The sequence below is a fragment of the Macaca fascicularis genome, chromosome 20, assembly GCF_037993035.2.
Source record: "Macaca fascicularis isolate 582-1 chromosome 20, T2T-MFA8v1.1".
NCBI classification, from domain to species: domain Eukaryota; kingdom Metazoa; phylum Chordata; class Mammalia; order Primates; family Cercopithecidae; genus Macaca; species Macaca fascicularis.
The window spans coordinates 49094454-49108575 of record NC_088394.1 but is presented as its reverse complement, the minus strand read 5'-3'; the positions used below and the strand labels follow the sequence as shown (position 1 = coordinate 49108575).

The following is a 14122-nucleotide window of genomic DNA, read 5'->3' as shown; positions in this document are numbered from 1 at the left end:
TTTCTGTGGGGTTCTCCTGTGTTAAGTACATAAGTTCTTGTGACATTTTCACTGGTCAGTGAAGGGTTTTCACTTCTGTCTTAAATTTTGGAGGTATCTCAGTAACTGTGGTTTCTGAATATGGGGACTCTGGAAAAATGTTGCAGAAGATGGCTCTAAATCTCAGAATTTAGGGATCAAATTAGTAAATATTACATTTTGCAACTGAAGTTAGCAAGAATCAATATCACAAACAACATCAAAATCTAGCAACACTGGCCTACCATTTCCACTAGGCAATGGGCTGTCTAAAGCCAAGCGGTGGCGACGCTCTCTAGGTCCCTCAATCCCACTCCAGAATAAGAATGTCTCCATTCCTGGCCAGGTGTGGTGGCTCACGCCTGTAATCCCAGCACTTTGGGAGGCCGAGGCCGGCAGATCACCTGAGGCCGGGAGTTGGAGACCAGCCTGACCAACGTGGAGAAACCCCATCTCTACTAAAAATACAAAATTAGCTGGGCGTGGTGGCGCATGCCTGTAATCCCAGCTACTTGGGAGGCTGAGGCAGGAGAATCACTCGAATCCAGGAGGCAGCGGTTGAGTTGAGCCAAGATGGCACCATTGCACTCCACCCTGGATGACAGAATGAGACTCTGTCTCAAAAGAAAAAAAAAAAAAAAAGAACGTCTCCATTCCTACCCAATGTCTTTCCAATTAAAGAGGCCTTGTTATCTGGACACAGGGATTTGTGTATCCAGAAAGCCTGTGCTATGACAGAGTGGCTCTCCACACCTTGAAAGAAACATCCTATCATAGATACATTTACTGAAATTTAGTCCCAAGCAAGGTGTTAAAAGTTTATATTTTGTTATTTCATTTCATCTTCACAACTACTCTATGAGAAATGGATTTTGTTGTTGTTGTTGTTTGTTTGTTTGTTTGACAGAGTTTCACTCTGTCGGCCAGGCTGGAGTGCAGTGGCACGATCTCAGCTCACTGCAATTTCCACCTCCCAGGACTGCAACCTCCACCTCCCAGGTTCAAGCGCTTCTCGTGCCTCAGCCTCCCGAGCAGCTTGGATTACAGGCCTGCACCACTATACCCAGCTAATTTTTGCATTTTTAGTAGAGACGGGGTTTCACCATGTTGGCCAGGCTTGTGTTGAACTCCTGACCTCAAATGATCCACCCACCTCAGCCTCTCATTACAGGTGTGAGCCACCGTGCCCGCTGAGAAAGGGAATCCCCCCCTAAATTTTACAGATAAGTCTAAAATCTTGTCCTGGTTACACAGTCATTGAGTGACAGAAACAATATTCAAACTTAGAACTGTCTGGCCCCAAAGGCTATAACTTGTAACCATTACACTATATTCTTCCCCTCAGCCTGAGTTTCCAATTCCATGTTTATCAGGCATGTTTATTTTAGTAACTAATTTGGCATCTTAGAATGGAAAATTCCCTGTATAACCATTTTGGTTTAGGTCACCAAAAGAATATCTGACAATGTAAATTTGTGATGTTTTCCTGCAAGTTTGAGGAATATGAATCAATGCTTTAGTATCTGTTCACTCTGGAGAAAACTTATGCAATCAAGATCCTGAAACTAGCTGGATTTGCTGGTTCACACCTGTAATCCCAGCATTTTGGGAGGCCAAGGCAGGTGGACTGCTTGAGCCCAGGAGCTTGAGACCAGCCTGGGCAATATGGTAAAGCCTTATCTCTGCAAAACGATAGAAAAAGAAAAATTAGCTGGGCATGGTGGCATGTTCCTGTAGTCCCAGCTACTAGGGAGGCTGAGCTGGGAGGATCACTTGAGCCCATAAGGTTGAGGCTGCAGTGGGCTGTGATCACGCCACTGCACTCCAGCCTGGGTGAAAGAGTGAGACCTAGCTGGGTGTGGTGGCTCACACCTGTAATCCCAGCACTTTGGGAGGCCGAGATAGGTGGATCACCTGAGGTTGGGAATTCGAGACCAGCCTGACCAATGTGGGGAAACCCCGTCTCTACTAAAAATACAAAATTAACTGGGTGTGGTGGTGCACACCGCCTGTAATCCTAGCTACTTGGGAGGCTGAGGCAGGAGAATTGCTTGAACCCGGGAGGCAGAGGTTGCAGTGAGCCGAGATTGTACCACTGCATTCCAGCCTGGGTGACAGAGTGAGACTCCATCAGAGAAAGAAAAGGAAAGAAAGAACGAAAGAAAGAAAGAGAGAAAAAGAAAAGATAAAGAAACCCTATCTCAAAAAAAAAAAAAAAAAAAATCCTGAAACTGCAAAACTAAGGTTTAGATCCTACCTCAGTAAGACCTGCAAAAGTGATACCCACAGAACAGTCAAAAGAAGAAAGTTGGAGAACTCACACTTCCTAATTTGAAAACTTACTATAAAGGTATAATAATCAAGACAGTGTGGAACTGGCATAAGGATAGGCATATGGATTAATGGAATAAAATATAGAATCCAGAAATAAACTCTTACATTTATGGTCAATTGATTTTCAAGAGTGCCAAGACATTTAGATTGGGAAAGAGTAGTCCTTTAAACCAATGGTGGGACTGCTGGATATACACATACTAGAGAATGAAGTTGGACCCCTACCTCATACCACACAAAACAATAAACCAAAAGGGACCACACACCTAAATGTAAGAAGTAAAGCTATAAAACTCTAAGAGGAAAAACAGAAGTAAATCTTCAGGATCTTGGATTAGGCAATTATTTCTTACATATGACACCAAAAGCATAAATGACAAAAGAAAATATAAACTAGACTTCATTAAAATTAAAAACTTTCATACAAGAAACCACAAAAAGTAGATTAAACTTCATCAAAATAGAAGTGTCAAAGGACACCATTAAGAAAGTGCAAAGAAAGACAAAACAGAATGAGAGAAAATATTTGCAAATCAAATACATATGCTCCTCAACTTACAATGAAGTTTTGTCCTGATAAACCCATTGTAAGTTGAAAATACTGTTTAAGTTGAAAATGCAGCTAATACACTTAACCTATAGAACATTATAGCTTAGTCTAGCCTACCTTAAATGTGCTCAGAACACTGACTTTAGCCTACAGTTGGGCAAAATCATCTGGTAACATAGCCCACCATACAGTATGGGTTGTTTGTCTTTGTGATCATGTGGCTGACTGAAAGTTGAGCCATCATGACAGATTATCTACTATGTATCACTAGTCTGGGAAAAGATAAAAATTCAAAATTCAAAGTACAATTTCTACTGAATGCGTATCACCTTAGCACCACTGCAACGTCAAAAAATCATAAGTCAGCTGGGCGCAGTGGCTCACGCCTGTAATCCTACCACTTTGGAAGGCCGAGGCGGATCACCTGGGGTCAGGAGTTCGAGACCAGCCTGGCCAGCATGGTTGACCAGTCTGGCCAACCCCATCTCTACTAAAAACAAACAAAAAAATAGCCAGGCATGTTGGCACGTGCCGGTAATCCCAGCTACCTGGGAGGCTGAGGCAGGAGAATTGCCTGAACCTGGGAGGCGGAGGTTGCAGTGAGCTGAGATTGTGCCACTGCACTCCAGCCTAGGTGACATGGTTCCTAAGTTGAACCATGATAAGGTAGGGACAGTCTGTATCTGGTAAGGGTTTAGTATGCAGAATATATAAAGAGCACTCATAACTAAACAACAAAGACATAATAATCCAATTAAAAAGTGGTCACAGTATCTGAGTAGACATTTCTCCAAACAAGATCTACAAATAGCCAATATGCACATGAAAAGATGCTCAACACATTAGTTGTTAGAGAAATGCAAATCAAAACCACAATGAGATACCACTTCACTCTCATCAGGATGGCTACAATAAAAAAGACAAAAATATAAGTGTGATATGGTTTGGCTGTGTCCCCACTCAAATCTCGCATTGTAGCTCTCATAATTCCCACGTGTAGTGGGAGGGCCCCAGTGGGAGGTAATTAAATCATGAGGGTGGGTCTTTCCCGTGTTGTTCTCGTGATAGTAAGTCTCATGAGGCTGGGTGCGGTGGCTCACACCTATAATCCCAGCACTTTGGGAGGCCAAACAGGGCGGATCACCAGAGATCAGGAATTCAAGACCACCCTGGCCAACATGGTGAAATCCCCATTTTTACTAAAAATACAAAAAATCAGCTGGGCATAGTGGTGGCACTTGTAATCTCAGCTACTTGGGGGCTGAGGCAGGAGAATCACTTGAACCCAGGAGGCAGCGGTTGCAATGAGCCAAGATCATGCCACTGCACTTCAGCCTGGGTGACAGAGCGAGACTCTGCCTCCAAAAAAACAAAAAAAAAAAATTAAGTCTCACCAGATCTGATTTTATAAAACCTGCACATGCTCTCTCTCCTGCCTGCCACCATGTAACATGTGACTTTGCTCCTCCTTTGCCTTCCACCATGATTGTGAGGCCTCCCCAACCCTGTGGAACTGTGAGTCCATTAAACCCCTTTTTCTTTATAAATTACCCTACTCGAGTATGTCCTTATTAGCAGCATGAGAACAGACTAACACAAAGTGTAATTGAAGATGCAGAGAAATTAGAACCCTCAAACCCTGGTACATTGCTGGTAGGAATGTAAAATGATGGTTGTTTTGGAAAACAGTGCTTCAAAAAGTTAAACATAGTTACCATATAACCCAGCAACCCAAGAGAAATGAAAACGTATGTCCACACAAAAACTTACATACAAATGTTCACAGCAGCATGATTCACAATAGCCCAAAAGTGGAAACAACCCAAATGTCTATCAGCTGATGACTGGATAAACAAAAATGGTATATACACAAACTGGAATGTTATTAAGCCATAAAAAAAAGATTAAGTACTGATAGTACAATACAGATGAACTTTGAAAACATAATTTTAAGTGATAAAAGTCAGATACATTCCCTAGAAAGCCAACTCAGAAGGCAAAATTATTACACAAAGACGTTTAATTTTTTAAAAATTAGGCCGGGCGTGGTGGCTCATGCCTGTAATTCCAGCATTTTGGGAGGCTGAGGTGGGCGGATCACTTGAGGTCAGGAGTTCGAGACCAGCCTGGCCAACATGGTGAAACCCTGTCTCTACTAAAAACAGGCCGGGCGCGGTGGCTCAAGCCTGTAATCCCAGCACTTTGGGAGGCCGAGGCGGGCGGATCACAAGGTCAGGAGATCGAGACCACAGTGAAACCCCGTCTCTACTAAAAATACAAAAAATTAGCCGGGCGCGGTGGCGGGCGCCTGTAGTCCCAGCTACTCAGGAGGCTGAGGCAAGAGAATGGCGGGAACCCGGGAGGCGGAGCTTGCAGTGAGCCGAGATTGCGCCACTGCACTCCAGCCTGGGCAACAGCGTGAGACTCCGTCTCAAAAAAAAAAAAAAAAATTAAAAAAAAAAAAAAAAATTAGTCAGGCGTTGTGGTGTGCATCTGTAATCTCAGCTACTCAGGAGGCTTCGGCAGAAGAATCGCTTGAACCCAGGAGGCAGAGGTTGCAGTGAGCCAAGATACAGCCACTGCATTCCAGCCTGGGTGATAGAGCAAAACTCTGTCTCAAAAAAAAAAAAAAATGAAATTAAAAAATAAAAAGTATGAAAGCCAGATATAAAAGGCTTGACTGTTTGTTTATATTTATATGAAATGTGCAGAATAAAGTAAGAAAGTAGACAGAAAGTAGATCAGTGGTTGCCTAGGGCTGACATGGGAGAAGGGGGATGAAGAATCGAGAGTGACTGTTAATACCTATGTACAGGGTTTCTTCTGGGAGGCAACGAAATAGTTTTAAAATCAGATTGTGGAGATACTTCCACAACTCTGAATACACTAGAAACCACTGAAATATAAATTTTGTCAAGTAAATACTATCTCAATAAAGCTGGTTAAAAAAAAATAGTGATTCTAGGCTGGGCGTGGTGGCTCACGCCTGTAATCCCAGCACTTTGGGAGGTCAGGGCAGATTGATCACCTGAGGGTGCGAGTTCGAGACCAGCTTGGCCAACATGGTGAATCCCCATCTCTACTAAAAATATAAAAATTAGCTGGGTGTGGTGGTGCACACCTGTAATCTGAGCTACTCATGAGGCTAAGGCAAGAGAATCTCTTGAACCTGGGAGGTGGAGTTTGCAGCGAGAGAAGATTGTGCCACTGTACTCCAGCCTGGGTGACAGAGTAAGACTGTCTCAAAAAAAAAAAAAAAAAAAAGTGATTCCCAGTCAGCAGTTTCCAACTTTGTTACAGTATTGTAAACATTAAATCAACATATATGAATCTAACATATGAACGTGTTGAGACAAAAAGATTATTTTAATTATATTCATAAAATTAGTTACGTAGTAAATCGTTTTTAAAGTTTGAAGATTGTTGTAGTGGCACTGTTATTTCTTATACTGAGCTCACCAGTTTTGTGACTTTGTTATAATTTACTTAATTAATACATATTTAAATACACCATGTATGTATACTAGGGTAGGTACTGTGTTGGCTACAGAAGAGGTTATTATTCCCATATAAATAATAAAAAATTATGAATAATAAACATATAATAAATATTGAACAAGTGTGTGTATATGAAATACCTTCTTACTCATCTTTATTGACATCCATTCACAGGCCGAGGCATTAATGAAAATGTTCTTTCACTGATCAATAAGTACTGATAAACATTAAAGTATGCTTTTTTCATCTTTTACACATTTTATGCAGATTCATAACTTAAATGTTTTATGCTCCATTACATTATAGACTCTAACATGATTTTCGTCTCTCAGCACTAATGAATAGTAGGTTGAAGAGCTCAGATACTTTTCCACTCTAGGAAAAGACTCTGAAAGGAACTTCAGTTGATTCAGCAGTAAGTGAAAATGAACTCCACATTAGCCCCTGGGAGTTGTGAAATTTCCTTAACTCGGTGAAGAACACAGGTTCTTTTTGGAACAGGAGTGAAGGACATCACTAGAAAGTTCTTTAGACTTCTTTTTCAGGCTCTTGTTCAAGCAAACAGAAATGAGGGCTAGGTATGCTTTCAGCTATGGGTAGCTTAAAGTACCTCAAAGATCATTTAAAAGCATGCTCAGCACTGTTCTCAAATCTAGAGGCCGCTGGTAATAACAACATCCAAAGGATACGTTCAGCCAGAGAGCTGTTCTTCAGATTCTCACTTGTAGGCCCATTTAATCAGGGACAGGTCTTAAGAGTCTCCAAGTTTTATCTAGTTTATCCCCTGCTTTTAGCCAGGAATATACTTCAAAGCATGATCCTACTTGACAGTTCAAATCTTAACACTGTTCTACTTTTATAAACAGCTGCTTGTCCTAATCTTAAAAGGTCTTCAGGAAAAAGAAGGTTTGCTGGTTTCCTTGATAAAACATCCCCGAGCATCTCATTCCTTCTCTGTGCATCTGTTTCTCTTTGGGTAACATAAGCACTCCTGGAGAAGTTGCATCTAAATCAAGTTTGGAGAGATCAAAAGGATGAAATGTGGCTGTTATTTAAAAAGTGAATTCACTCAACAAGTATTTAAAGGGGATCTGTGATGTCTCAGGCACAATGCTAGAGGCTGGGAATACAACAATGAACAAGATAGATATGGTCCTCTGGCCTCAAAGCAAATTATTTTCTAAAGCAAATAAAGAGTAATTAATTATTTTTATTAATTTGGTAACACTTAACCTTCATTTACAGGTACTGTAATTGGTATGTTTATAGGGTGTTTTGTTTGTTTGTTTTGAGACAGAGTCTGGCTCCGTCACCCAGGCCGGAGTGCAGTGGCACGATCTTGGCTTACTGCAGCCTCCAACTTCCATGTTCAAGTGATTCTCTTGCCTCAGCTTCCCGAGTAGCTGGGATTACAGGTGTGCACCACCACACCTGGCTACTTTTTTTGTATTTTTAGTAGAGACAGAATTTTACCATGTTGGCCAGGCTGCTCTCAAACTCCTGGCCTCAAGTGATCCACCCACCTCAGACTCCCAATGTGCTGGGATTACAGGTGTGACCTATACCACTTAGCCTAAGAACTGATGGAAACTGTAAACTGGAAACATGTATTTTTCCAATCAATTAGGTTTTTTTTTTTTTTTTTTTTTTTTTTTTTTTTTTTTTTTTTTTTTTTTTGAGACAGAGTCTCACGCTGTTGCCCAGGCTGGAGTGCAGTGGTGCAATCTCGGCTCACTGCAACCTCTGCCTTCTGGGTTCAAGCGATTCTCCTGCCTCAGCCTCCCAAGTAGCTGGGATTACAGGCCTGCGCCAACACGCCTGGCTAATTTTTTATATTTAGTAGAGACGAGATTTCATCATGTTGGCCAGGCTGGTCTTGAACTCCTGACCTCAGGTGATCCACCTGCCTCAGCCTCCCAAAGTGCTGGGATTACAGGTGTGAGCCACCGTGCCCAGATGACTTGTTTTTCCTTACTTGATAGCCATGCTTATAATTCTGTCACCACCTTTCTGCAATCTCATCAGCGAGCTTTCACACTCCTACTTGGATCATGGGAACAGCTTACAAAAATCATATATTGCTGTTAGGGATAAAATAAATATTTTAATAATTACCACAATCTTGGTTTTTTGTTTTTTTAAATAACAGAGTGAGTTTTCTTTGCAAGTGGATTTGTAAATTTAATGTAAAAATATATAATCTTCAATACTTTTAAAATTATATTTCTTCTTCCCTCCCCAGCTTTATTGAGGTTTAACTGCTATGCAGGAAACTGCACATAATTAATGCCTACAATTTGCTGAATTTGGACATACGTATACATTTGTGATACCATTACCATAATCCAGGTAATAAACATATTCATCACTTCCAAAAGTTTCCTTGTGTCCCTTGTTTTCAGGTTGGGGGACTTGTTTAGAAAGGTTACCTCAGGCCAGGCATGGTGGCTCACGCCTGTAACCCCAACACTTTGGGAGGCTGAGGCGGGTGGATCATTTGAGGTCAGGAGTTCGAGATCGGCCTGGCTAACATGGTGGAACCCTGTCTCTACTAAAAATACAAATGTAGGCATGGTGGCGGGCGCCTATAAGCCCAGCTACTCGGAAGGGTGAGGTAGGAGAATTGCTTGAACCTGGGAGGTGGAGGTTGCAGTGAGCTGAGATCGTGCCACTGCACTCCAGTCTCGGCAACAGAGCAAGACTCTGTCAAAAAAAAAGAGAAAGTTATCTTTTTTAATAAGATGTTTTGAAGCATTCCTGTTTTATCAAGACATCATTATGATCTCTTATGTAAAAGTATTTGGAGATTTTTGGAATTCTTGGACATTATGGTTGAGGATGCATATTAATCATAGTTGCTTTATTTGCACTAAACCCCATGGTTTTTAGAGGATGAGGAACAACACGCCAACCAGGAAAATTAATTCTAGGTTATATGATTGAAAAAAATTAAGAGCAGTAGGATCTTAGAGAACATTTTGCCAAAAATAAATCAGTATAGCCTTTTTCTCTGGTTACCATTAGATGTTAAGCAGTTAGTGACCTTCCACAATTTAAGGAAAAGTCTTAAGTGGAAACAAAGAAGGGACATTTTTTAAGACAGATTCTCACTCTATTGCTCAGGCTGGAGTACAGTGGCGTGATCTCGGCTCACCGCAACCTCCATTTCCCAGGGTCAAGCGATTCTCATGCCTCAGCCACCAGAGTAGCTGGGATTACAGGTGTGCACCTCTATACCCAGCTAATTTTTGTATTTTTAGTAGAGACGGGGTTTTGCCATGTTGGCCATGCTGGTCTCAAACTCCTGGCCTCCAGTAATCCACCTGCCTCCACCTCCCAAGGGGAGATTTTTAAAAATATGAAATCCATAGAAATATTTAGGTCTTGGCCGGGTGCAGTGGCTCATGCCTGTAATCCTAGCACTTTGGGAGGCCGAGGCGGGAAAATCACGAGGTCAGGAGTTCAAGACCATCCTGGCTAACACGGTGAAACCCCGTGTCTACTAAAAATACAAAAAAAATTACCTGGGCATGGTGGCCAGCGCCTGTAGTCCCAGCTACTTGGGAGGCTGAGGCAGGAGAATGGCATGAACCCAGGAGGTAGAGCTTGCAGTGAGCCGAGATTGCGTCACTGCACTCCAGCCTGGGCGACACAGCGAGACTCTGTATCAGAAAAAAAAAAAAAAAGAAAGAAAGAAATATTTAGGTCTTATACAGGTACATATTTGATTTCTCCAGCATTACAGATAATTGAAAAACATTCCACCTTCCAGAAAGTTTGGGTAAAGACCTCAAAATTAGTATGTCAGGCTGGGTGCAATGGCTTACTTCTGTAATCCCAGCACTTTGGGAGGCCGAGGCAGGTAGATTACCTGAGGTCGGGAGTTCGAGACCAGCCTGGCCAACATGGTGAAACTCCCCCTCTTTACTAAAAATACAAAAAAATTAGCTGGGCATGGTGGTAGGCGCCTGTAATTCCAGATACTTGGGAGGCTGAGGCAGGAGAATCACTTGAACCTGGGAGGGAGAGGTTGCAGTGAGCCAAGATCGTGCCATTGCACTCCAGCCTGGGCAACAGAGCAAGATTCTGTTTCCAAAAAAAAAAAAAAAATTAAGTCAGAGAATTGAATGTCTGTGGCTATTGCCACATGAATAGTCTGTATTCTGTAAGGGATTAGCACAAATCCTCTGAATATCAAACATTTAATTGAATTTCTTCCTTTTCATTGTTTATCATGGTGTCACACAGGACTGCCTAAATTTTTTTTTTTTAATTTTAAGTTCTAGGGTACACGTGCAGGATGTACAGGTTTGTTACATAGGTAAATGTGTGCCATGGTTTGGGTCGCCCAGGCTGGAGTGCAGTGGCGCGATTTCGGCTGCACCTATTGACCCATTACCTAAGTATGAATCCCAGCATGCATCAGCTATTTTTCTTTTTTTTTTTTTCTTTTTTTTTTTTCGTACAGAGTCTCGCTCTGTCGCCCAGGCTGGAGTGCGGTGGCCGGATCTCAGCTCACTGCAAGCTCCGCCTCCCGGGTTCCCGCCATTCTCCTGCCTCAGCCTCCCAGTAGCTGGGACTACAGGCGCCGCCACCACGCCCAGCTGATTTTTTAATATTTTTAGTAGCGTTGGGGTTTCACCGTGTTAGCCAGGATGGTCTCGATCTCCTGACCTCGTGATCCGCCCGTCTCGGCCTCCCAAAGTGCTGGGATTACAGGCGTGAGCCACCGCGCCCGGCCTAGCTATTTTTCTTGATGTTCTCCCTCCCCACTTGCCGCTCGCCAACCGACCCCAGTGTGTGATGTTCCCCTCCCTGTGTCCATGTGTTCTCATTGTTCAGCTCCCACTTATGAGTGAGAACATGTGGTATTTGGTTTTCTGTTCCTGAGTTAGTTTGCTGAGGATAATGGCTTCCAGCTCCATCCATGTCCCTGCAAAAGGCATGATCTTGTTCCTTTTTATGGCTGCATAGCATTCCATGGTTTATATGTACCACACTTTTTTATCCAATCTATCATTGATGGGCATTTTGGTGATTCCATGTCTTTGCTATTGTGAATAGCGCTGCAATGAACATACCTGTGCATATATCTTTATAATAGAATGATTTATATTCCTTTGGATATATACTTAGTAATGGGATTACTGGGTCAAATGGTATTTCTGGTTCTGTGTCTTTGAGGAGTCACCACATCCTCTTCCACAATGGTAGAACTAATTTACATTCCCACCAACAGTGTAAAAACGTTCCTATCTCTCTGCAGCCTCGCCAGCATCTGTTGTTTCTTGTCTTTTTAAAAATCGCCATTTTGACTGGGACTGCCTAACTTTTTCCTTACAATTATTGACTAGTAAAGCACAACCCTCTCTGTCCAGCACACCTTATCCTGGCTCCTGGAGGATGCTTCTTTTTGTGTTTCCCTTGCAGAGTGTGTACTGTTTGGCAAGAACATACTGAGTGATTTGTACAAACTATAAGAAATGTCAGGCCAGGCATGGTGGTTCACGCCTGTAATCCCAGCACTTTGGGAGGCCAAGGTGAGGAGATCATTTTAGGTTAGGAGTTTGAGACCAGCCTGGCCAACATGGTGAAACCCTGTCTCCACTAAAAATACAAAAATTAGCCAGATGTAGTGGCATGCACCTGTAATCCCAGCGCTTGGGAGGCTCAGGCAGGAGAATTTTTTTTTTTTTTTTTTTTTTTTTTGAGACCGAGTCTTGCTCTGTAGCCCGGGCTGGAGTGCAGTGGCTGGATCTCAGCTCACTGCAAGCTCCGCCTCCCGGGTTTGCGCCATTCTCCTGCCTCAGCCTCCGGAGTAGCTGGGACTACAGGCGCCCGCCACCTCGCCCGGCTAGTTTTTTGTATTTTTAGTAGAGACGGGGTTTCACCGTGTTAGCCAGGATGGTCTCGATCTCCTGACCTCGTGATCCGCCCGTCTCGGCCTCCCAAAGTGCTGGGATTACAGGCTTGAGCCACCGCGCCCGGCAGGAGAATTGCTTAAACCCATGAGGTGGAGGCTACAGTGAGCTGAGATCGCACCACTGCACTCCAGCCGAGGCAACAAAGTGAGACTCTGTCAGCCTGGTATTTGCTTATGATCTGCCACTCCTCTTTCTAGATAACTGAAAGCACCTGGAGTCTGTTCCTCAAACACACTCTCCTTGCCTCAGAACCTTTTCACCTTCTCTTCCCTCTGCCTTACCACTGGTTCTAGGTACAGCTTCTCCTTCCTCTTCAAGTCTTGCAAAAATTCCTCATATTATAGGCCTTCTTTGATTCCTAATTTCCTAGTTTATTTCCTTCCTAACACTTACAGTCTTGTTTATATATTTACTTTTTGTCTCCATCCACGAAAAAAGAAAGCATCTTAAGGCATAAGCAGGTTCTGTCTTGTTCCTTGAAAAACTCTCAGCACCTAGAACACAGGTGCTGAACACGTGTATCTTATACAAAACAAACCAATCATTCAACATACCCATATCGTTCTGGCAGAAAAACTGGCTGCCATTTGGAGTTATCCGACCAAGTTTTGAACAAGACACTGGAAGCCTCTATCAGAGGTTCTGAAACCCAACTCCATATTATTAGGCTGATGCAAAAGTAACTGCGATTTTGGCCATTACTGGCAAAATAGTAGAACCTAATAGAATCCCCTAATAGAAGATTAGGAGATTCACCAACTTCATAGAATCTCCCAGGAAACTTAAAAATTATCTTTGCTCAGACCCTGCTGAGACTTAGGGGTGACGGGTCAGTATGGAAGCATTAGGTTTTAAAAGCTCTTTTTGTAATTACTTGGGCAACCAACATGGAAAAGTACTGCTTTGAGTGACACAGAACTGAATAATTACCTGGCTACCATGTTCTTATTATCTGGGTGAGTCCTTCTTGTGTCGTCTATTGACAGCATCCCAAACTGTTCTTTGGACCACTCTCTAGGCTGCTATAAACATTTGCCTCATTATCACGAAGGGGCAGCCTTAGGCACAAACCAGATGAAAAATCAACCTCTCAGGAAAGAGAAGAGGCATTCAAGTAACCTAAGTTCATCTGTTAACACCTATCCTGAAAACTTCAAACTAAAGGGAGAAAGAAAACTGCAGCACACTTCTCTTTTCTTTCTTGGAAGAAAGTCATCAACAAATCCCTTCATTTAGCTGTAGAAGTAAGAGGCAATCAATCAATCAATCACTCAATCAAATACTTGTGCTACAAAGCAAATAAAAAATAATGCCAGCCGGGCACAGTGGCTCATGCCTGTAATCCCAGCACTTTGGGAGGCAAAGGCAGGTGGATCACTTGAGGTCGGGAGTTCGAGACCAGTCTGGCCAATACGGCAAAACCCCATCTCTACTAAAAATACAAAAATTAGCCAGGTGTGGTGGCATAGGCCTGTAATCCCAGCCACTCAGGGAGTTGAGGCAGGAGAATAACTTGAACCTGGGTGGCAGAGGTGGCAGTGAGCCAAGATTGTGCCACTGCACTCCAGCCTGGGCGACAGAGTGAGACTCCATCTGAAAATAATAATAATAATGATAATGATAATAATAATAATGCTCACAGAAGAATGAGGTAGCCAGATTCCATCCTCTTCACAGAAGAAATGAGACCAAATAGTGGTGGGTTCAGAAATGCTTGTTCATATTTTTTTGTTATGGCAAACTCTAAACTTTAAGGCCTTGCTTACAATTGGAACCTCTACTTTTTTTTTTTTTTTTT

The 14122-nt window shown here is 42.6% G+C and overlaps 1 protein-coding gene across 7 annotated transcripts in view; it reads right to left on the bottom strand.

Annotated features, from left to right (window-relative positions):
• Positions 1-14122, bottom strand: part of CHD9 (chromodomain helicase DNA binding protein 9) — a 273480-nt gene that overhangs the window by 201190 nt on the left and 58168 nt on the right. The gene's annotated exons all lie outside the window — the stretch shown is intronic.